The 26,485-nt window shown below is 35.2% G+C and overlaps 1 pseudogene; it reads right to left on the bottom strand.

Annotated features, from left to right (window-relative positions):
• Positions 1 to 2,889: 2,889 nt before the first annotated feature.
• The window catches only part of LOC126761914 (uncharacterized), a 93,791-nt pseudogene continuing 70,195 nt past the window's right edge, over positions 2,890 to 26,485 (bottom strand).

Raw genomic sequence — 26,485 nt, 5'->3', positions numbered from 1 at the left:
TAAATTCTTATAAATTCTGTAAACACTCAACGCACACCTGGTCGCTCTCATTCCCTACTCCTTCACTTGCAACTACCCGACTATCATACATATGTACTCTGTGTCATACCAAATGATCATCCAACTTACCGAGTGACAACATCATGGCCACACATATCACCATTTTAATCCTGTACGCCAGACGTCTTTTCTTCATTTGCGTTAAATACTCCGGCAAGTCGTACCAATCCAGCATCAATGTCGGCTTTTTGCGTGCCAATACGATGGCACTGATGCCAACCACAATAATGGACAAACAAATATCAGTGGCTCTGCACAATTACCAAATGTATGTACGAGTAGGTGTGTGAGTAAGAGAGCAAGCGTCGATATAGGCGATCCAGGTCACATAACAACGGCGCCGAGCGAAGGACGGTGAACGGTTGAGGAATGATGCAGACATGACAGAGATAAATGTTTATGTAATAAAGAAGTTACCATGCAATTTCATTAAAGCAAAATTGTATGTTTGGCTTTGTACTTTTCCTGTGTGATTTAAACAATAAACCAAAACGTTAAAATGATAGCCAACTAAGTGTCAACGGCAAAGCTTAATTTATGTGCATGCGACCACTTGGATTTTTACATTTTCTACCTGACTGTGATTAAGTTGCCTCGGTCTTACACCCAGTGCTCTGTATGCAATTCTCTGCATTTATGCGCTCAAGTTCTCGCCACAATGTTTACATGTCGTAGTTGATTGGTTTGTGAAGCACTTTGTTCATTGTCACTCCCAAATCAATTGTTGTCGTTGTTATGAACAACAAACAATATATGGTCCGGATATTTGTCCATGAAAACGACAACTGCCATGGGTGGGCCGCAGTGACTCCCTTGACCGGCATTATGGCGAAGAACTCGGCGAAGAGCAGCACTTGTTGATCAACGGCGGGAGAATGAAAATGTCACAAAAGAAAAATGTTGATTAGTGGAGAACAATGTGCAATTACTTATCAATATTTGGTGTTGTTGTGTTGGTGGTAAATATCTTAATAGTCAATATGTGAACTAAGGAACCATAGAATTTATTATGTGGTATTTATAAGTTTCTATGCACTACGAAATACGTTATATTGACTTGTGATTGCACAAGTCTATGGCTAACGAGGGAAAGAAATTGAATAGTTCAGTGGAAGAGAATTGGATGCAAAAAATTATACGTAGGGTGGGAGTTTATTGCATATAAGTACCCTATAAAATAATATGGAGATAAGGCTCTAGTAAAATGGCGCAAATAGTTAATAAATTAGTTGAGGCTAGCTAGAGATCGGTAGGGATAGGATTGATCTTCTTTGACAGCTTTGGTAAAAAATTCTGATCTCAACCTGCGCGGTGAGGCATCCGTTTCCCCATTCTTTGATTTTTCAAGCCACAAAGGCTTATCTTGTAATACTTACAAATTATCGTATTATAAATTTTATATATCTCTTCGTACCAATTTGCTCTCGATTCTATACTTTGATTAGAAGTTTTAGAAGATTTCATACATGGCTCGTTTGATGTTGAAAAGTAATTGTAGTTTTAAAGATGCAAGCAATGTGATTTAAAGGAAATTTTTTCCAAAAGATGAAGCAATTAAGGACTACTGAAAGTTCCAGCAATAGTATCTGTTTTGCTTGAATAGCACTGCCCCACATTGCCGTCGTTTCCTCAATGCCAGAATTTCCTGAATTCGCCACAAGAACTTTCGGGCATAGCTCAATAAGCAGGGGGTTGATGGGGAAAATAGAAAGACATATCCTCACAGTTTATCTGAGAGGGAAAATTTCAAGCCACAATAGAAGAGGGTGGATGGCGCATACAATACACCAGCTGAGCTTAAAACATATACACAGATGGATCAAAAATTGTTAATAGAGTGGGCACGGCACTCAACACAGATCGGAACTGGATCTAATGCGACCCTTCAAGCTGCCGAAATAATGCAATATCTTTCTGGCATCAGTTCTTGCGGCAACAAAAGAATTCTGGGAAACGAAATAGCTGATCTGATTGCCGAAAATGTTGTCTGTCTGGCTACCGAACGAGTAGAGGATACACGTAAGACACTAAAAACGATACACAATAAAACTTCCGAAAGGGCTGACAGACAGATTATGATGATATGGAATGCCTTAGAGGCATGCAGGATCGTCAAGATCATGTGCAAGAGCCTTGAAGAAACACTCGGATGATTTTTACTCATACGGTCTCGAGAAGACTGGCACATGTGCGACCCGGAGGGCATTAATAAGGACGACATTAATTTAATAGGTGTGTTTATGGTTATGGCCATGGCGTTATGGGGGCACTGCTAATTGAAACAGTGTTGCTTGTAAAGTTGTTTCGATCAACTGTTTTATATGATTATGGTTTTGGCACTTATAATTAAATCTTAAGGATCAGCATTTATGTACGGCGTAATAGCCATCCAGTATAACGTAACCCATCTTACAGCTGTTGCCAACTAAAGAGTAATAGATGTTGTTATTAGTAACTTATTGGGGAGAAAAGGACTTGTTCAACATTTCAGATCCAATCTTAATAACTAAGTGATTAGTTTGCATATATACCGAGCGCTTTCAGGTCAATGTCAAAGTCAATAATAAGCTTGTTCTCTAATAAAGCTGACTTTTACTTGAAGTTTTTTTTTATTGCGCGATTGTTGACACGTATATTCTTACTAAAATAAAATTTTTGCTTTTAAAAATGTTGCCAACCATATTTTGGTAAGTGAGGAACAAAGCAAATAATCTACAAACACCTACTCTAAGCAAACGTGGCACCATCTACATGCCATATATTGTGGATTAATTTCCACTTAATCCACTTTTACCTTTTTTGCCTGCACCCTGATGAAAGCTGCCGTCGTGTGGAAAATTCTTCTTCACCAACTTTGCCAAAACTTCTGCCATAAATTCGTAAATAAACAATAGCAATGGTGTTAATTAGTCACTTTCTTGGTGGTTTGTCTATTTGCAGTTGCTGCAATTCCCTTTGAGCAACAAACTCCGTGCAGGTACGTCTAATTAGGGTAGTTTTGTTGTTCGGTTTCTGCAGTCCATATGTCGCGGCAGCATTAGAACCATTTTTGCTGTAAATTAGACATAGTTTAATAAACATATGAAATAGAGTGGCTCACAAACTAGATCATTAACATTACAGAAGTATAAAGGAGAGTTTAGTGGAGTACATCTGTGAGGAGAAATACATTGCTTTACGTTTGAAAAATTTTGGAAAAATTGCCAACTTAAAATAATGTTGATCCAAAAATCATGCTGACAGCAAAACTACTAATTATGGTTTTTAATTTATTACGTTTAATGAGTAAAACACAAATTAGCTTTTCTGTGCTTATACAAAAGCGGCCGACTCAACTTCGTGTTTCAATTAAAAAGATAAAATAAAATATTAATTTCAATTATAGTGTAAATGAAATTAAGTTAAAAAAATAAAAAATATAATTTTTTCATCGCATGTCAGTCTCTTACAAGCTCGTATTGTAAAACTCACTATCTTTCAATTGATTTGTCTATAGCTGAACGTGTTTTGTTTTAATTTTTAATATTTTTGATTAATAACATGTCATTAACTTATTTCTAAATAAAAAAAATTCTATACCGCAAAAAATACCGCTATAAGGCGTAGTCAAATGCGCACAATACTTGAAAATATTGAGTGGTAAGCTTTGCGTGGCGAGTGTATATATGTATGTATATAGCAGGGGGCCTATTCTGTAACTCGATTCGAAAAACAATTTACTCGAATTCGGATTTTTATTCTGTAACTCGATTTTCGGATTTTCAAGCCAATTTTCGAATAAAATATTCGTTAGCTTTTGAGTTGTAGAAAGCAAAAACGAAAATTGGTCGTATTTGTTCTGGCACAGGGTGGCACAACTTTCGCACAATGATAAAGTAGATCCGAATTTCGAATAGAATACATTTTCGAATCGAGTTACAGAATAGACGCCCCCGAATGACTAGAAATAGATTATAATAATTCTGTGCATCAAAAATGTCTTGAATCGGATCAATACTTCCCTGAGCCCCTATATACCTAATGTACAGATTTTCGAACTTCCAGATGACCTTGTGCTGGCCAATAATGGAGTTATCACTATGAAAATTACAGAACATGTTTTACATAACAGTATATCCTTGTGCGTAAAAGAGATACAATTGGGCGAAAACATGACCTAGCCCCCATACATACAAGCACTACCATTATTTTCGAATATCCGGCTGCTCCTTAATGAAACCCAGTAACATTTTTGTAGTATGTGGCATGGTAATAGTTAATCGATAATATCGGGTCGATACTACCCCAATTCCCATAGAGTACATATAATGATTTTCCTTTTTATACTCTCGCAACAAAGTTGATAAGGAGAGTATTATAGTTTTGTTCACATAACAGTTGTTTGTAAGTCCTAAAACTAAAAGAGTCAGATAAAGGGTTATATATACCAAAGTGATCAGGGTGACGAGTAGAGTCGAAATCCGGATATCTGTCTGTCCGTGCAAGCTGTAACTTGAGATATCATGATGAAACTTGGTACACGAATTCCTTGGCTCCATAAGAAGGTTAAGTTTGAAGATGGGCAAAATCGGCCCACTGCCACGCCCACAAAATGGCGGAAACTGAAAACATATAAAGTGTCATAACTAAGCCATAAATAAAGATTTTAAAGTGAAATTTGGCACAAGGGATCGCATTAGGGAGGGGCATATTTGGACGCAATTTTTTTGGAAAAGTGGGCGTGGCCCCTACTAAGTTTTTGTACATATCTCGGAAACTGCTATAGCTATGTCAACCAAACTCTATAGAGTCGTTTCCTTCAGGCATTTCCATATACAGTTCAAAAATGGAAGAAATCGGATAATAACCTCGCCCACCTCCCATACAAAGGTTATGTTGAAAATCACTAAAAGTGCGTGAACCGACTAACAAAAACGTCAGAAACACTCAATTTTACGGAAGAAATGGCAGAAGGAAGCTTATGGACCAAAAACCATATCTCGGGAACTACTAGACCGATTTCAATGAAATTCGGTATGTAATATTTTCTTAACACCCTGATGACATGTACGAAATATGGGTGAAATTGGTTCACAACCACGCCTTCTTCCAACATAACGCTATTTTGAATTCCATCTGATGCCTTCTCTATATAATATATACATTAGGAACCAATGATGATAGCGGAATAAAACTTTACACAAATACGTTATTTGAAAAATATGTAAATGTCGGATAATGAAATCTCGATTATCACTTTATCGTGCGAGAGTATAAAATGTTCGGTTGCACTCAAACTTAGCCCTTTCTTACTCGTTTTATGAATAAATTCGTATTAAGGGCTCTGGAATCCAGAGCAACAAAAAAATTGAATTTTCGGTAGAGCTGTGTAATAATTAATGAAAAATGTCATAATCTAAATATGAAGTGTGTCATACAATCAACATTTATAAAATAGACTGGTCAATAAATGGGAATTTTACTACAGCTACCCATTGTCAGATGTAATATCTTGCGAAACTTTCATTAATTTTTCTGTAAGGCTAACTCTAACTGCTTTTACAAAAAATTCTACGCCCTTCAACAAACAACAGTTCAATCCATTTATAATATTAAGAGCTCTGATTGCTAAGCTACTTTATAAGCGCGTAAGGCATTTCAATTTCACAAACCTAACTGCTCGCTTCGGAATTTAACGCTCGCTATATGACTAAGAGATTTTCAGAGTAGAAATTTATTTATTGAAAATTTGAAACCGAGTGGGTCTCAAGTTGGAATTCGAATTGTCAGCTTGCACCTCCAATCATCTGAAACTTTGGCTGCTAATGGCTAATAGCTGTTGTTTTCGTACAATGTTTGCTTGTAAAGTTCGCACAGCTGCTGCGCTCTAACTGGTTTGTAATTAGTAGAGTTTATAGTTTTGTTATGACCTATCCGGATGGGTTGAATTCACTTAAGTGTAGTGGCGCACTTTCTTCTTCTTCTTTACTGGCGTAGACACCGCTTACGCAATTATAGCCGAGTTAACAACAGCGCGCCAGTCGCTTCTTCTTTTCGCTTCGGATATTCCAAGCGAAGCCAGGTAGAGGTCTTCCTCTTCCTATGCTTCCCGCGGCGGGTACTGCGTCGAATACTTTCAGAGCTGGAGTGGTTTCATCCATTCAGACCACATGACCTAGCCAGCGTAGCCGCTGTCTTTTAATTCGCTGAACTATGTCGATGTCGTCGTATATCTCATACAGCTCATCGTTCTATCGAATGCGATATTCGCCGTGGCCAACGCGCAAAGGACCATAAGTCTTTCGCAGAACTTTTCGCTCGAAAACTCGCAACGTCGACTCATCAGATGTTGTCATTTTCCAAGCCTCTGCACCATATATCATGACGGGACTTCAGTACATTTAAAAAGTGAGAGTTTGGAGTAAAATGTATTCGTACATGCAAATGGTAATTAGTATTTGTGCACAATTCATAGCTTCCCAGTGAAACTTTTGCATCTATTGTCTCCAAAGCATTCTACAAATTCTACGACAATATTTCCTTTATTAGATCTGTGTTTCTGTTTTTCATTCCCTCATATATGTATATATAATATTTGTCTCTTTAGCTAAGTTTATATAGCATATCTTAAGATACAGCAGAAAATTTCGTTGGATAGTAAAAACTAGAGATAGATATTTCCGAAACAAAACAAAAATGAAATAATTAGCAATGAATTCTTGACACACAAAAAATATAGAGGGTTAAAAAATATGATTGTAATCGCTTAAATAATTCGTTTATTAACAAATACTGGATGCAACCATTTTTACTAAAACGGTTTACTGATAAATTTAAAAGAGCTTAAACCTCATCATTATCATCCAAAAGTGAACTACTGTTATTTATATTTTAAATTATTTTAGTACTGAGTGCATTAATTTAGCCTTCCAAGGATGGAGTGTTTATTTTTGTTTAGTACATCAGCGATTTCATTTATTCTCACAGAATTCATTTAAAGATTATGTCCTCTAGAGAAACGCTTTCGATTTTGTCTGCCTCCGTGTTATATTCAGGCGATTTACACAAACAAATGTGCGGCTTATGAGCCATGCTTGTAGAGAAACAAAAAGCGCTAGCATGCCATTTTGCAAAACATATTGTTGAGGTGGCTATTTATATGAGCAAATCCATATATTGAATGTGAAATAGACAGACAAAGTAAATTGATTTGAGATTAAAGAAATTGCTGCGAACATACGCAGCTAAGCGTATACTGACATTTATATATATTTATGTAAATATACTTGTACACATGCATAATTCAATGCGTCCTGATATGCGGCATTCGAAGAGAAGTAGTATTATAAAAGCATGTTTTCGACGAATCGGAATTGTGACCGAACAAGATAGAGGAATTTGTAAACAGCGCACGCATTACTTTGATTGGATTTCAATTTCAGAGGCTTTCTCATAAGTTTCCTAGAGTACTTAAATGAATAGTAATTCGGATTAGATTTTATTGGATTACTTAGTGCTGTTGCTGGAATTTTCGGAGGAATTCTAAAATTTGTGTTTTTCGAATTCTTGTATGGAAAATTCACACACCGATAGACTACTTTAGTTTAGTACAACTGCATATTCAAAACGTTTGCATATTTAAATAGGAAATTCAATGCCGGAAAAAGCTCTAATGTATGATATAAGTATACTCGTATTTAAAAATTATAAGAATTTCAACATTTACATGATTTTATATAAATATTTGCACATACAGGTCTACTATATAGTACATACATTCGTCCATAAGTATAGCATATATCCATATATTACATAGGTATACCTATGGTATATGCATGGTATATCTAAACAATTGCGCCTACTACACAAAGCTCTTCTCTGTCTATTAAACACAAATGTTTGCGTAAGACCTTGAGACGTTTTAGTTTTTGCCTGTAGTTTCAATTTGGTTCTAGTTGAGCGTGTGTGTGTGGCATTTATATAGTATATGCATAAGTATGTATGTATGTGCATACGTACTTTCACATAAATGATTATTCTGCTGCATTTAGAGAAGCAAATAGCAGAAAAAGCAACGGTATCCCATATTCACGTTGCACGGTTAAAAGTTAAGAGAAGGGAAGGTGTTGGTTCGGGATAAACAAAGTACAAGAATCTCCAATAGTGAATATTCGTCCAAACACCCGGAATATTTCGGTTACTATGCAATGGCCCTGCCCAGCTTAGATTAGGTTGGGATCTCGCTTGGACAGATATTTGTACTTTGTGTTATCCAAAAACTCTTTAAGTGCACAACCTGATGGAGCTTAACTCAAATTTGTTAAGGCGGTTAATATCAATCTCAGCCACAGGCTACGCTCTCCAAAGGTGTGTCTACCTAGATATTTTAATCTCAATCTGCCAAAACCCGGGCAATAGAGAAGAAAGTGGCAAGATGACTTCACCTTGCTTCCTCTATACAACTTTGGCAAAGAGCGTCTGACAAAATATTTTGCTACAGCGCGTGTTTATCTATTAGACAGGGTTCTATTCTGACTGAACCGTGCAACTGTGCCGAGATTTACTTTTCTAAGTGCAAGTAGTTCTAAGGACCTCTGCCTTTTGGGTCAGATGAATTGCGCAGCCGCATAAGTTGTGATTGTGGACAAGTGCCTACCAAGCACTCTCAGGTTCACACACTGGCTGTTTCGAACCAGTTTATTTACCACTACTTGGTGACAGCTTGCTCCGCTTTAGTGACGCTGTAGTGGTTTGACAGCCAGAAACTTTAATTGGTAGAGATCTCCCGATAGAAGACTCCATCTCTTACCCTCACTCTTAATTTCTATCCATCCGTGGAAGAGCTCAATTTTAAGTTTCTAAAATTTTCTATTTAATGAACCGGTTGATCGATTTAAACCAAACTTGGTCCTTAACATCCATCTCAAAGTTTCTTTATTAAGTTTTAAATCAGACATCAAAACCGATATTAAAATAAAAATTATAGCAAATGGTAGTTTTGGTATATTCCCTCCTTCCGGTTGACTTTAACAGGCCGTTTTGGTCGCGGAAGCAAAGATGATATGATCCAAGGCTCTGCCACTTAATGCGAAATATTTTCCAAATATTCCAAATTTCGACCTGTTCTCCAACGTCAGGCAATACCATATATGAAAATGCATGCTCTAATGTACTATATACTATACGAGTATGACATCTAAATGTATATTTTTTCTTCCTATCACATACCTGGGGCGTAAAATGCCATCACTTTGGTAAAATAGTTCAAGGACATTTAACTTTAGTTAGGATCACCCCAAACGGAATTTGAACTTTAATACACATGGTGTCTGATATTTGAATGTAAATAAAACTGTCTCATGCAAACAACTTTTTACGAAGATACTACATATATTCATATAGTTATACATATCTACTTGCCTGCCTACCGTTATTTATATGTGTAAGTACTGTGGCAGACGCAGTTGTGGCACTGCGAGCTGAGCTGAAGTGCCACTCAGTCGACTTTTCCGCTGCAAACATGTTCTACGGGTATCTAGGATTGCTTAGCGAAAGCCGAAAAGCACTCGTGGCACATATGGAGGTATCAAAGCGTCATTGTAACGAAGACTGTACTCGGTTGAATGTATTATGTCCGTGCTTGTTACAAAGGGTATGTATGTACATAGGGTTTAATATAAAAGTACAAGAATGTCCTTTACACGAGGTGTGTTCAAATTTCAAGCTACGGCCATTTAAATTCCTACTTTTCTGTTTTATTGGTACAAACTAAGGAATAGAAATAAACACTTCAAATTTTGAAAATTTACGAAAGTGAGTTTACTTTAAGTAATACAAGCTGTTCTAAAAAGAAGACCGACAAGATGGTAGAAGTTCGTCTCACTCTGGTTGTGTCACCACGTCAACATTTGATGAAATCTTTAAGGAAGTAAATACTATAGTGCTGAACGCTGGCTTCTGGTTACTTGACGTAGAAGTTTTTCGGGCAGAAGATAGGATTAGCGAACTGAAACTGAGTTTTACGATTCTTTCCTGTTTTCCTTTGGATTTGCAGACTTTTCGAAAATTTTTTAGTTTTTACAAAACTTGCTTGATGTACTTTTTAAAGAATTTTGTTTTATGATGATTGTTCTACATTATAATTTTTCGTTATAGCAGGCAGCAAAGTTATATATCGCTTTACTTCCAACAGCTTTTTACATCATCGTCCTTCATTTTCATTAAATGTTTTTTAATTGTTACCCTCCGGGTAAACCGTGAAAGAAAAGAAAAGTAAGCAAAGGAGTTTGACTTAACCAACATGCGTATTACAGCTTTGCGTGACTGCTGTTGGCGAGATTCCCGGAGCATAGAACCTTGTTGAACGCCAAGAGAAAGGAAAGAAATGAAAGCAAGGGTTAATATAAAGGTGCTGCTTATGTGCCCCTAAGCAAATCTAACGACTTGTGCAATAATAGAGTTAAGCCAATGGCTGGACATTATAAAGTAATGTAAATATAAGTATTAGCAGCTAGCGTACTGCCTACGTTTATCCTACCGCAACAACTTCTTTATACGCTCATCAACTAAGCTTTCATTACAATGTAACGCATAAACAGATTTCAAGTTCATCAAATTAAAATACTGAAGCTTTTGAACTCTTACTCACCCAACTGCAGTGTCGTGCTGAAACCTATCTGTGCGCCCATCTTGCCATACAAGATGATTATCAGCAGCATCGGTATGACGAAGAAAAAGCAGAGCGAGATCTCGAACAGTGGAAACTCTCCAGGGTAATGCGACATGCTGCGGACTCTGGTATTGTCGTCTCAGCTTTTCAAAGCAGAAAAAAGGAAAGCAAAAAGTTTTAGTTATACTTATGTTGAGAGTTAAATGCATAAAATACTATATTTTAATGGAATTAAAATTGTCCAATTAACCAGAAAAGCGGCATAATATAAAGTGGCACAAATATTTATGGATTGCTGTGACTGTCAGTGTTGTGTAATTTTTCAACATTTTTCACGAACAAATAAATTATATGCTTACTTAAGGGATAATTCAAGTATTGAATATCCGTGAGCAGACCGAAGGGTATGGCGCCTAACAAGCTGAGAATCCAAAGCGCGGCTATAATGCGAACTGCGCGCTTAAAGTTGCTCATCGCGGTCAAATGCAGGGGGTGGCAAATGGCGAGAAAGCGCTCCATAGTGAAGGCGACGATTGTGAGTACGGAGACGTACGTCGAGCTTAAAATGGAATAATAATGATTACAATAACAAAAATTACAATAATAGTAATAATAATGGTGAGTGTATTACACAAATGCAATGAAAGGCATGAGATGATAATATTTTTAAGTATCTGTAGCAATATTTGATATGCGGAATACATCGCGTAGCCGGACATTTAACATTCATTAGCAATAATGTTTCACTAATAATACCAAAGTCGCAAAGGCGGCTACTTACGCTTCTGAGATGAGCGCGCGTATCTTGCAGAAGAGGAATATTTCCACGGGCAACTCTGGAAGGAAACAAAAAAATAAAGTTTTCTGTAAAGTTCTTCTGTTACGTAATTTATGATATTTTGGCAATTATTAAAGCTCGATAAATGTTTAAAGCAAGCCAAAGCTGCTAAGTTTAAATTTAAATAACACCTAAAATTTTCTAACCTAAACTATTTTGACATTCACGTAAGTATGTATCTGCTTATAATATTCGTTCATTTTGAAAAGTTTTCACATAAATTATGCCTGCTCTGGCGTTGCCAGCACAATTCAATAAACTAAAATAATAGAAAATTTGCATTTTCGGCGGCCCAAGGCGGGTCAGTGCTGCAAGGTCGTAAATCACGCGCTGAGCAATTAGTAGAAAACGCTTAAAATACTTTCAGGAAAAATAATAAGTCCCAGGCGGCTGCACACAACTGAGCGTAATGCTAGAGATTCTACTTACAAAATCTGTCAAAAAAATCAACTCAAATAAACGTTGTAATTCTGGAATGAAAATTTCATGGTTTCTGAATATTTTGATTGCTATACTTTGTTTGAATTTAAAATTATAACGGTAGTGCAAAAATGAATCATCATATTGCTAGCCGATAACTTTTTCGATGGTCCCAATCTGAGCTCTGATTAGTCCATGCTTTTCATTTATGGTTCAATGGTTTTAAGAATAATAAGAGTGGGAAGCGTAAAACATTCAGTTTTCATTCGAAAATTTGAAGTCACAGGTTTTAATAACGGGTGATTCAAGTATAAGTATTTTTTCAATAGCCCTTTTTTGAAAGATCCCGCGTGAGCCATAACATTCGACCGAATAGACTACGTCCACTACACGTGGAAGAAAATGTAGCAGCCGTAGCTGAGAGTGTACACGAAAACCGTTGGAGAGTCGACTCAGTGCAATTTGGCAGGACCTCGGACTGACGTATGGAACGACTTGGCGCATTTTACGTCGAGATCTTAAATTGAAAGCGTATAAAATACAGCTTGTGCAAGAACTGAAGCATCGCTTCGTTCTATGGGCTCTTGAAAATTTCGAAGAAGATTCGACGTCTTCGAGCCAAGTTTTATTGAGCGGTGAAGCCCTTTTTTGGCTTAATGGGTATGTAAACAAGCAAAATTGTCGCGTTTGGGACGAAGAACAACCTGAAGAAATTCAAGAGCTGCCATCTCATCCAGAAAAAATAACAGTTTGGGGGCAGGTGGAATCATCCGTCCAAATTTCTTCAAACATGATGCCGATAAGAACGTAACCGTCAATGGCGACCGTTATCGCGCCATGATAGCCGACTATTTGATCAATGAAAGAGAAGCTCGTGATCTCGGCAACATTTGGTTTCAACAAGAGGGTGCCACTTTCCACACATCGCATCAATTAATGGATTTATATACGAGTCACCGAAAATTGGACTCAACGGATGGACCATCTGAGACGTAGCCGCGTGCAACATTTGATGGAGATAATCTTCTAAAAATAATGCCAAAGAATGTTCCTTCGTATGATGTTAAACATTTCTTATTAAATTTGAAGTATCAGTATTTTTTTTTTAAGTAGGGAACCCCAAAATGGATCACTCTTTACCTTACCGGTTTATTTAAGGTGCCACAACCTTGAAGCTTAATTATATTAAAATATTTTTCGCATTCGAATGTAAGTAAATAAGCTTGCGTGCAAAAGTTATGAAAAACAGCAAAATGGTCCAAAATAAAGCAAGCAAAATATCTCAAACCCTAGCATATGAAGAATATACAGATGGAGGTGCATGAAATGGAAAGCAGCGCCGGTTAAAAAACTTGCGGTAAAAGCCTATGTACTTGTAGCCGTTTCTAAATATGTAGATATGACTATGTGCTACTTGTACGAGTATTATAAATACATGCGTCATATGAGTGTACTGTACAGGAACAAGTTTATGCTTTTATAGTCTACTTTGAACATTTTTATTCTTCACCTTGTGGCAATGTTTGCAAGCATTTTCTTTGACGACTACATTTACAGTTACTTTTAAAGGTACGTATGGGTATATGCACTGAAAAAAATACTTTCATTCGTATATGAACCGCTTTTCAGCTGATAACAAGGGTCAACAACAAAATTTAATTTGCTTTTCAAGCACAAAAATTCGGCATTTTAGGTCATCATTGGACGAAAGGATATAAAAAGTTTGATTCTCGCTGGTTTTGTACTAAACCTGAAGTTGCGATAGGCTCCTTTCGAAAGAAATTTCAAAATACAATAATAATACAATAGTACTCTAACTAGTATTTTTGCGACCAGTTCCTTCCCTTAATGGTGCGACGTTTCAAGGTAGGAGATGCAAATTGGTAGCAGTTTGTATACATATATACTTGTATTATGTGCAATTTCTTTATCATTGAAGAATTTTATGACGTCTTTATGTCTTCAGTATCGCGCCGTTGTGGCTTTTTAGCGAGATTACACCAGCCACTTTACCATAACATTGCTGATATTCATATGTATCATTTTAAGGTGATCACTTATTTATGGTACATGTCATGTTTATTTGTGTAAGAGAAGTGAAGTTCATTCGAATACCTTTTAATATTTATCTCTAAAGTTTCACAACTCGAAATAGGTTTATTTACATCAATACTAGTATGATTTACTCTAAAGCACTCATGTTTGTGGATGCCGGAGCCAACTGCCCATCGTCTTCAAAATGTTGTGTTTTTATTATATTTCTGCGTATTAAAGTAGAAAACTTAATATTTTTGAAAAAATTGAAAAGCCACAATCATTTGGAGCAATTGACTCGTAACTGGTCCTATTTACCACACCTTCAATTATCCTTTGCCTTTCTCTCGCACTTCTTATGGAATGAATTCAATATAAAGAAAATTTGGTGAGTTGAGTTATTCAGTGGTAGCATTAATTTGCATTAGCAATCAGTGAAAAGTTCAAAAGGGCTGTTGAAAAACACAGAAATGTCGCCAGAGGAAGCGTATGCAACATCAAAAGGTAGACAGACAATTCGTCTCTATTTATTACCAAATCTTCATAATGAGGAGCAACTTTTACATACAAAACCGTTCACGTCGGCTGCACCGAAGCTATTCACGCTATATACGGACCGTGAATTTCTTATTGTATAATAGGGTATATGAAGAAATTTATTTTGATTTGTTTGTATGACAGTTATATCGTATAGTAGTTAAATGTGGAAAATTTCCTGCCAATATTATAGCGTCGCTTTGAATAATAATTCCAGGCAAAATTTTGTGATTATATCTTGTCAAATAAAAAAATGTTCCATACAAAAACTTGATTTTGAACGGCCAGTTTTTATGGCACCTTTTTTTCTATAGTGACCCATAACGATTTCTCAAAAAACTGAGGGGTTAACGGAGAGACAGATCGATATTGCTAAAACGATTCTGATAATTTAAATATATAAGTGTATGTATATATTTTATGGGCTATCAGATGTTTCTTTCTGTTCACGGTATAAAAATAGTTAAACATTATTAAACATGAACTACTCAACCTGTGACTCAAATTATTTTAAAATTAACAAATTAAGTCAATTAGAAAGCGTCAATCTTGCTTGAGTCATAAAATTTCAGGAGCGCATACATTATTATTTAACATATGTGTTTTTTTCAAAAAAAAATTGTTGCTTGTCTTCCGGTCTGAAACCCAGTATTTATAAAACCGAATGCTCGCAGCCACTACATCTACATATGCGTTGCGAGATTATGGTTTTAATTTTCGCTTGACTAATGATGTACATATTAATGTTCTTCATGTCACTTCCTGCATTATTAGCTATCTAAGCCACAACGACTTCTGTGTAGAGATAATATTCCGGAAACTTGAAGCATTGCATGAAATCTAACACCGTATAATAAATCCCGGCGCCCACTCCATCAGTCACTTTTCAACCGTCCATGTAGGTGTTGTAAGTTCCACTGGTAAATCGCGATCGTCTGAGCCATCCACGTTCTTTTAGTGAGACTTGAAGCCTTCTCTGCCAGATAAAGCGTGACGGCATGTAATCTATTTTATCCACCGACCCCCTGCCTATAGAGCTTTGCCCAAAAAAATTGTGGAAAAATTACCTCCGTCCTCCTGAGCTTTCCACAGCAATGTCAATTGGCGGCAGGGTAAGTAGCAGTTCAAGTGCTCCCGTTACTCGAATTGTTCACTTGAACGATTTCTAGTATGAGATTTTACTGGCTGCGGTCCACCACACTTCCTAGAAGCTCATTTGCTACAAGTGACCACAAGAGCGAAGAATCTGAGAAATCTGTATACATTCCACTCAGAATTAATATTGCTGCAACTCAGTAGAGTTTTTATCTACGTTTTAATGGCGGATTCTATCAGGTCTGCGTCCAGACTATAAACGAGTGGAGGAATTATTACATGCATATTTCTTATGCTCTAGAGCTCTCTCTATATTTAAGATTAGTGAATGAAGTACAGTCTCTGTGGATGTAACCTTCATAAAGCTGTGCTGTACTATCGATATGCTAGCCAATCGAAATGCTTATTGCTAATATACACATCCGACTCAACTGTGGGAAATGTTACGAAATGTTACGATTTGAGGAGCGTAAAGAGTACGAAAATTATTAAATTTACAGCAATTTCGACGAAAAGTTATTATTAACTGCGCGACAAATAAATTATATTACGCCCAAGAAGTAGAAAAAGAAAATGCCTGAAACCATCTAATCCCTTTTTCCATACTCTTTCATTACGTCCCTCAAACTATTCCCTACCACTATGCGTGTAAAAAAAGCTTCACACTTCTTCATTCACGACAATTTCTTGCTTCTTTAATCGTAATAAAAATCTGCTTAATTTCCTGGAAAAACAATTAAATCGTAATGACTTCACACGGTGGTAATAAGTATAAAAGCGTGCAAGAGCTAGTGTTTTATTGAAATTTATTGCCTTAGGAAAGTGTCAGTCGTCTTGAACTTCCTTCTCACAATCGGGCAATCACTGCGCTAATTTACATTTCACAAGTTTAAACCCCATAATGGCACCTTTGTGAGGCAAATTATAATTTATCTAAAAGGTTACTATGGAACACTAAAATTATATGGCAAAAGTCACGGTGTACAGTTATATAGAATGAGTGTCGTTATGTGTGGTAACAGGGCCTCAAAAATGAACTCGTCGCGGATGTGCTTGCTACAATTTGCGTTTGTATTAAATGATCGCCGGTGTAATTGTATTTACAGCACTTCCTCTCAACACTTGCTCCTGTCATTGTGAATACTTTGACAATTGCCGTTAGCCCTAGCTACTCTATGTACGTCACGTGTTGAGATTACATAATTATTTCGCACTTAGAGAAATTGATGTGTGTGCGTGTGTAAGTCGAATATGTGAAGTGTCGTGTGTGTGAAGATACTTTTGAAATGTGTCTGCCGTCTCCGAAGGGCACAATTCGTGGCAACAACGCCTATTATTATGTTATGCTAATTTTATTATTTCGCCTCTGTGTTGTCGCATTGTTTTTTATTTTGCCAGTTGGCATAATTGTATTGTTTCGATATTTGCATAGATTGTTGAAATGTATGCGTATCTAAAATTTAAATTCAAAATATCCACAATGCAGACAATTTTAATCAGTTATACTATATTTGCTTGGCTTTTGTTTTCAGCTATGCTTTTTCGCATGGTTTGGCGTTTTGGTCTCCATACCTCTGCCTTCTCTCATTTCGAAAAGGTTCAATTAAATTATGTTTCACTTCTCAGGCTGCTAAGGCACTGGACGATGTGAATGTCAGCTTTGCAAATATTTATGTTTCTTACTTTGATAACGAAAATTGTTTGTAGATCGACTTCTTCCACATTTGATAACAAATCACAGATTACCAAATAAAATATAATTCTACTAAAGTATAGTGCATTCAAAAAAAAAAAAAAAAACAACAAAACAACGTCTTTGTTTTCCAAAGGACAGGTGGCGTTTATTGGTAAAAAATGTTATAATTATAGAAAATATATTGTTTTAATATAACTGACGTCTAATCGTTGTGATCTTCAATCTCTCTGATTTCCTTTTATGGCATCTTAGACGGCAAGTTGCAACTAAATTTTCCTTAAAGACCAAATATTCTCTATTAGATTAGTTTCTGCTGGCTGCGATGTTGAATACAACGTAACAGTTTGGCTTTCTTGTTTCCTTTGAATACAGAGTCCACTCCCATGTTTTGGGACATATTCTTCTTGCAATATCCAATCCCCAATCTACATATAACTGTGTTGCTCATACGAAATGGTGTCCTATATGAGTATTCGTACATAGATTTCATGAACAACATTAAATGCTTGTAACTTTTAAAACCAGCTTTGTATGTAGCAGATTTTTTTCGATTTGGAGAACTTGCGATATAACGGACACCCTAATGTACACATATATTGCATATACTATATGTATGTATATACCGCACAACTATATATGCCTAAGTATTATAAGCTATGCTTCACATAAGCACAGTATTGCTATAGCTACCTAAAAATATGGTTTTAGAAAATTCAACAGCAAACATTTGTTATTTTCTCAGTTCCTCCCTTCCATTAGTCTGTCATGATAGACATAATAATGACTCCCAGTGGATTTGAAAGAAAAAGCACACAGAAAAGAAATACCAGGAAGCAACTTCTAGCAAGCAAGAGCATTTAAAACATGCAACAAGGCATTCAAAAGGATATATTATGGTTTTGTAAGTATACAATTATTTCAATTCGCCCACACATTTCCTACATGTAATAATGCTCGTTATCATCATTTCGACCAAAAAAAACCTTGGAATTAGTTATAAGGTACAAAAAGCTTTGCTTCTCCATTACGAAATTTAGCTTTGTGATTTTAAGCACATTGCAATGGTTAACTAATGGAGAAAAGTATTGAACTCTACTTTATTACAGAGGAAATATAAATGAGCTCACTATTTAGTAGAAACTAGCAAAAGCTCCTTTCTGTTGCATTTCAAACCAGCTATTTAAGCATTTTATTTGCTTTTTGTGCTAGATAAAAAGCTTAACGAGTTTATGCAACGAACGTTTTATAAGTTTTCGAAATAGCTCTTCAAAATATAATCTTATATCTGGTCCTTCGTAAATTGATGAAAAAAATGTTCCAGCAATAAAGGAGCCACTTGTTAACTGTAGACCAAATTTACGTTTTAGCTCTGTAGTCTAAAGTATTTTCTCCAGTACTGTAAAAGCAACCTGGTGCACTTTGGCTAACATTCGCAGTAAGCTAAAGAACTCAAGGAGGTCTTTCGAGACGATTAGGCCACTAAACAGCTCCTATTACAAAATAATAGGTTAGGTTAGAGGGCTGATCAAGAGAGACCGCATGTGGACAGTTATATGTAGTCTTTGCGAAGTCATAGAAAAGAAGAACTCCTGTGTTCGAACTTATAAATTAGCAAACCGCTTGGTAGCCAATACTAGTTTGCACAGGCGTTGAATGTCCACTACCTCCAGGCATCGCACCCAAGATTCCTTAACGCAAATGGCTTTCTCAAGCCACCAAATCATAGGTAAATAAATTAAATTAATAAGCAGCTTTGGATAACATTGAATAACTCAACATCGTTCGTATTTTCTTAGAAAATTTACCATAGAAATGTATGGTTGTATATGTTTTGTACCATTAGAAAATAGAAAATTAAACTAACAAAAATCCACTTACTTTAAAAAATTGTTCTATTTTGACTTGAACATTTTTGATTGAAAATTGGGTTTTTATAGGATTTATTTAGTCAAAATACACTAAATTCATTATAAGCTATGTGTTAATATCAATATCATATATTTGTATATTCAGCACATGATGCAAAACTCCCATACCTTCGAGTAATCATTAAATTCACGGAAAGGTATGCATAGGCACAAAAGTGAATGAAGCTTTCGCCGGAAAATTTATAGAGGATTTCTCAACATTGTATTTTTTTTTAAATTTTTGAGATATAATAATTATGATTATTCACAATAGAATTGTCATTGCAAGCACGCAATGTAATTCTTTTGAAATATGTTTTACAATTACTTTTGTGTTCAGTTTTATTATGTATATTTCCTATTAAATATTATTGTCGTTTGCGAGGCTTTTGGAAGAAAAATATAAAAAGAATGATAAATACATTGGATTGTCTGAAGGAAAAGGCGGTGGAGATCAACATTTGTGTTTAAGAGAACAAATGCACTAATTGCTTGTAGAGGCACTAACTGAAGATTAGACCAATTGTGATCATTATCTATATGAAAATAGTTTAATTTCTTTTATGAGGTCTATAATGATTATGGAAGTATTTGCTGTAATATATTTTATATTATATTACATTATTATATCATTTTTTTATATTTTATTATAAGCTTGTGTCAGTTGGTTTTATTCGGTTTTATCTTCATAAAATCTGTTAAGAGATACAAAGTTGATCAATAGCTAAGAAATATGTACAAAAGGGAAGCGTATCATTTAAATTAAAGCTTCTAAGCAATTCGTTTTAAAAGCTTCATTACTTTAACGAAAACTGTCTTGGGTTACGTTTTTAGCATAATGAAGAAACAAATTAGTTTCCGTGGACCTTTTTGTAATGTTCTGTCTTCGCTTCCCTTTGAACTATTCCTAATTAAAGTTTTTGGTATCAAAATTATTTGCCATGGGCATCTTACAAAATGTGATCTTTTTTTAATTGGTCATTATTTTATTTTCTAATACTATTATATATTGTATGAACTGCAGCTGCACAACCCGACTTACAGCATATCCCAAATCATTCGTTCATTTAACATAACATTGCAATATTTTATTTTCAGTCAGCAGTTATATTTATGTGAGCACTGAGAGCAGCAAATGCAATAACATGCATGACGTTTTTCCTTCCAAAGCAATTGCAGTAAAGACAGTAAAAGCAATGGCAATAAATGCAAAGGCAATAATGGCAATGAAAATCAAGTCATGTGGCATTGAGTGCAACAAAACATTTTCCATATTTCTGTAATATATTTTTGGTGCTGTTATTATTTATTATTGGCTCTCTTATGATATTTTAGTTCAGAAAATGATAATTTATCAAAAAATATATAGTAAAAACCATTTTAGACAATTGCTATAAACAACTTTAAAATATGTTAAATATTCGCATTATAATATTATAAATATGGCATAATTAAAAAAAGTATTAAATACTTAATACTTAATAATATTGGTTGAACTTTATATTTCCACTATTCATAAAATTCTAAATACTACTGTGATACTACTGTGTCCGAATTGAATTGAGTTCTGAATTTTGTCCTTTTAATCTCCTTCAAAGTAATCCCCTCCCGCTGCAAAACCTTATGCCAACGAATTTTCCCCAGTCATCATAGCACTTGGAATAATCCTCCTTTGAAAAATCCTCAGAGCCTTCTTCGATTCAGCTTTTATATCCTCACTTCGGTGTCCTCGGAGTGGTCATGTGAATTTGTACTACCAACTTACAGAAAAAAAATTTACCGATTCGAAAACCACGCGAAGTATAAATTAAAAACTCACCTTTCAGTTTGATCACACTGTTATATTAATTATACTATTATTACATATAATTATTATATATTACTTAAAATAATACTTTGAATAAGTTTTAAGCGCACTTCGACAACAAAAATTTAAATCGAAATATTTATCTAACATTTCTTTACTTATTTTCCATAAATACTGCATGCGCTTTAAATAGTAAGTGATATACTCGTTGTATTGTTTTACATTGCATTGCCTTTCAAGCAACAGAACAGAGTACTTTTGCTTTGTTGAGAGCACAGAATAAGTCATGTTTGTTTGCGTCTTTTGTTTTCGTTGCTATTCAAGTTCAACAGTTTCATTGCTGTATGCTGTAAATGTTATCAAACACTGTTAATGCAATAGGTAACTCGTTGCTTCGGTGATATGAACAGAACTTGTGCCGCAGAACTCATTCGTTGTGATTTGCCATATATCAATTTTAACACAATTTCGATTATATGTTGACATTACGAAATTCAATTACAATATAGTTCAAAACATAATGTTTTTCCTTTTATTTTTCTATGCCTTTAATTGTATTTCTTCGAAACAAATTCCCTTTTTTCTGTCCTTGTCTTGCATTGGTAACTTAAAAAATGCCTTGATACAGAAGCCAGTATAAACAGAATACAGCTTTCTGGAGCAGACTCGTACAACTTGAGAGCAATTGAATATATTTGTGCATTTCTCGGCATTAAAGTGGTGTTTCCATGTATTTGCACTTCAACGCTTTGCGGCGATGGCTATGCACTTAGTGTACAACAACAAGCTTACTTATGCACAATTTATATTTGTTGTTATAGTCCGTATATATGTAAGTAAGCAGTTAAAAGTAAAAGCAAAGCTTCACAAATGTGTATGTACGTACACATGTATGTTTATAAACAACAGTCGTTGAGCACAATCAGAATTTCCAAATATTAAAATATTTCAACGCTACAAGGCCAAACTAAATTAATATAAATCGCACCCTTCTCGGTTAAGAGCTGAAACAAAACGCAAACAATATTTAACCAAGAACACAAGGCATATTTATATATGGAAATAAAATAATTTTATATAAATACATACGTATATTAGGGCGAAGTTTCAGTTTTGCCCAAAAAATAAGGCTCCAACAAGCTCTTTATTTTCAATTTGAACCGCATTGTTATAAATATTTTTTATGTTAGGTATACAGGGGCTAGAGAATATTTATCCAATTATATCCAGGTTTAGTATTACAACATATCATCACCAAAAATGTATGTCCTTTGAATTTTATTACGAAACCTTACAGATTGACCAATTTATTTATAAGGTATATATTGTGACAGTAGCCGGAAATTGTAAAAAGATGCAAAATATTTAATAATTCATTAATTTCTTTTCCTTCAAAGTAATTCCTACAACATATAATACAATTATGTCAACGATTTTTCCACCTGCTCGAAACACTTTTCATAAGCAATTTTTTGGATGGCTTTCAGCACCTTCAGCGAGTTTTGATTTATCTCTTCGATCTGCTAAAAACAGGTTCCACGGAGCCATAATTTCAGTTTGGAGAGCAAGAAAAAGTTATAAGGAGCACAATTTGGTGAATCTGGCGGTTGATCGATGGCAGTTATTGAACGCGTTTCATACCCAAAATATCCACCAAGATCATTTGAACAGACTCGCGAGAGATGTCGAGCTATTTTGCCATATCTCTAAGACTTATTTGACGATTTTTAAGCACCATGCCCTTCACTGTTTTAATATTTTCATTGGACAGGTCGAAGGTCGTCCAGAACCAGGCATGTCAACGATCTCTCGTCTTTGAAAGCATTGTATCACTCGTAAGCTTGTGTTTTTGATAAATTTGAATCACCGTAAGCCTTTTCAAACCTTCGCAATGAAATTTGGTTAGAAATACAAAATTTGAGACAAATTCTTTGTTCGATATTCTTATCCATTGTAAAAACCGGAAAGCGCTACTGAGGTATACCTACTTAAGGGGGGAAATACCTCTAGAATTTTCAAAAAATTAAAATTTTTTTTCGCTCTAATCAATTGCAAAATTATTCGAAAACATAGTCCCGAAGTTTCATTGATATACTCCGAATATTTTCGGAGAAATAGGTCCCAGAACCACTGCACTGCATGCAGCGGCTATATAGGAACCAAAACTTTGAGCCTCCTTTCTTCCAAACTAACTTTTTTTATCCGGCCGTCGAAATTGCGGGCGAATTATTTAATTTATTTACTTTAACTAAAGCGTATTTTATAGACAATTTTATACTCAAGTGCGTGATAGAGCGCTTTTCCGAGAAAAATTGCATTGTGGCAGTGGTTTAACTAATTTGATGTCGAAAAACAAGTGTAAAAATGGCAGTTTTTAGAAAATCCAGGCCTACATCCCCAAATTTTCGAAATTCTCAAAAACTCTATTATACTATACACTTGATAAAAGCTTCTTTATTAAAAAAAAAATTTTGTAGTTCAATAATAGATCTTAATATATGCAGAAATTCGGATGTGATCGGTTTTTATTCTCCCATAATAAATGTGGAAAAAATTACCTTTTTTGACACTACTAGAGGTATCCCCGCTTAAGTAGCTACTTTAAACAAACTGGTTGACAGATCGCGCTCATATATAATAGTAATTAAGAACAGTCCTACCAACTAAGCAAAATACTTTTTAAATATCGTTTACCTGGGAAATTTAAATTACAATTTTTTTTTTATATATTGACCGATAGATGTGGTATAAAGTCAACCGGACTGTTGGCCCTCGTCGTTAAGGGTCGATGGTCGTCCAGAGCGCCGTTCATCCTTAAAGCATTCTTGGCTCGCTTTGAACTCATTGTGCCACTTATAAATATAGTAATATACAGTCCCTTAAACCCAGAAAAATCCTGAGTCTTAAATGACCATTTCACCTTACTTTTTGATCACAGTAGTACATGAGTGCATTAGCTAAGATAAGTATTGACCCGATTTTATAAGGATTTCAAACTTTCCGTTGCCGTTATATACAAAACTCACAAAGCGTATAATATGGAATTTATGAATAAAATTGGACATCGAATTGCCCCGGCCACCACATATACGTACTACATACTATATATGTAATGATTTAGGCGTAGTCTTCGTGTTGAAAAATTTGTGTAACAAAACCAACTCAATACAACATTTCTCCTGGCATAATTAATTCCCGGGACAAATCTTTTAAAAATAATTTGCGGCGAGTGCCTTTTTTTGAATCATTCCATTTTGGATATAAGGACAACCAAATTACTTTGGATGCTATACCAGCGGCGTCTATCAAATTGTAAAAATGAGCTACAGGCCATCTGCGAGTTTTTCTTTTGCTTGTAAAAGCATGGCACAATTGATCAAACGTATCTTCGCCGCCTTTTGTGGCATTATAATACAAATTTATTTCCGATTTTTTTGTCTCTGCGTCAATATCGGCAGTGTGGTGCATCGACGAGAGCAAGAGAACAGCTTTATTTTTTTTTTTTGGGACAAAGCTTACTAGAGTCATGTTCTTTCGAAAGCCAAAAAGGTTGCTTCCTGCTTCTCGTTGCCGGGAAGGCAGAAAATTTGAAGGAATGCATGTTTTGTTCTTTCGAAGAGTTCCAACACATGTAAGACGCTTTGATAAAAGATCGAGCGATAAATCAAAACTGGTAAAGAAATTGTCAAAAGTAATGTTTCGATTTGTACCCTCATAGAATTCACAAAGCTGTTTGACAACATTCTGTGCCAAATTTGTCTGTCTATTAGTGCCTTCCTTACCCAAATAAGGTATTCCATGCAATGGATAACTCGTCTCACTGTCACATATCCACCAAATTTTCATTCCATACTTGTCTGGCTTTGCAGGCATATATTGTCGAAATGAAACACGACCTCGAAAGGGAACGAGCTGTTCATCGATTGTCAAATTAACACCAGGCATATAATATTTTCTGAAGTTTTTTATAATGATGTCCCAAATATCTCGTATAGCAGCAAATTTATCCCCCGCTCTACGAGAATTTCTTGTTGCTTTTTCATCAAATCGTAAGTAGCGCGATAAGTCAGAGAACCTGGTTTTTGACATGCAAGCTCGGAAAAGTAATCTTCCATATAAAGGATCCCAAAACTCTTTGTAGTCACTTATTCCATTTTTTCGGATTCCTGCATCAATCAGTAAGCCTATGTAGGCGCGCATCTCAATTTCATCAGTTTGCTTCCATTTTTGTTGCAGCTGTTCAGTAGCATTTATATTTGTGCAATCAACAATAATTTTCAGAACGTCATTGTCAAAAAATAAGGAAAATCCATCCGATGGAGATTGAATGTGTTTGCCTGGCGGCAACATTACTTTGTTTACGCTTCCTGTCACTATGTTGTGAGAAGGTGTCTTCCCGGTAATATTTGGAAGTTCACTCCACTCAGTCCCGTCTTTACCAACAAAAACATTTACAAGAGATTCCACTTCTTCAGTATCTGATACACACATTTCATCATCCACTTCAGAAACAGTTTCACAGCAGTCCTCTTCGCTATCAGAAGACACTATATCTTCCAAGTCATCAACAATTACTGCACATTCTGCCTCATTATCACTACTCTCATCATCACTATTTGATATAGCTGCGCGAATTTCCATTTCTGCCAATCCTGTCCTCTTTGCCATTTTTCTAAATATTTCAATAATTTTATAGTTAAACTACAGACTATAAACAAAATAAGTTTGCAACACAAACCTTTAGTAATTAAAAATTTCAAGTATGTAACATATAACTGTACCAAATTTTCTTTACATAAACATAAACTGCTACGAAAAACAAATGTAACTGATTTTTCTCTGTTAGTGAATGATACAAGAAGAAATGAAATAAATATATAGTAAAAACATCAGCTTTGTAAATTATGAAGAACTCAACTTTTGCACATGTTGATCCGTTATCTTTATCAAAACAATGTTTTCATACAGTGACTGTAAGTCACTACGTGGTACTTTGCGCAGCTATAAACATAAATTTATTTTAACAAATATCTAAAAAAACAATTTTATTATGAATTATTGATTTTTTCAAAGGTTAATTATGATTGAACGAATACATAAAATCTTGCCCAAAATTAAAAAATATTACAACAAGTACACCAGTTTAAATTTAAAAAGTGACTCAAAGTCACTACGTGGTACGAATAGGGTTAACTGTGCGCATTTTTGAGTAGGTTTCATTAATTTCGAACAAGAAAAAAATTTATGTAAACTAAAAGAGGGTGGTACGCTACTGAGGCTATAACGACCAAATTTTCGACCATTTGGGAAAAGTAATTTCGATGATGTTGTGGCATAAAAGCACGCCGTTAAGATGTTACAGAAGGGCCATGGCGTGCTTTGAATTGTTTCGCTGTCGTACAATGCTGGCCATATATCTTAAATAAATAATTTATGTAGCTTA

The sequence above is a fragment of the Bactrocera neohumeralis genome, chromosome 6, assembly GCF_024586455.1.
Source record: "Bactrocera neohumeralis isolate Rockhampton chromosome 6, APGP_CSIRO_Bneo_wtdbg2-racon-allhic-juicebox.fasta_v2, whole genome shotgun sequence".
NCBI classification, from domain to species: Eukaryota; Metazoa; Arthropoda; class Insecta; order Diptera; family Tephritidae; genus Bactrocera; species Bactrocera neohumeralis.
This window is presented reverse-complemented; position numbering and strand designations above follow the sequence as displayed.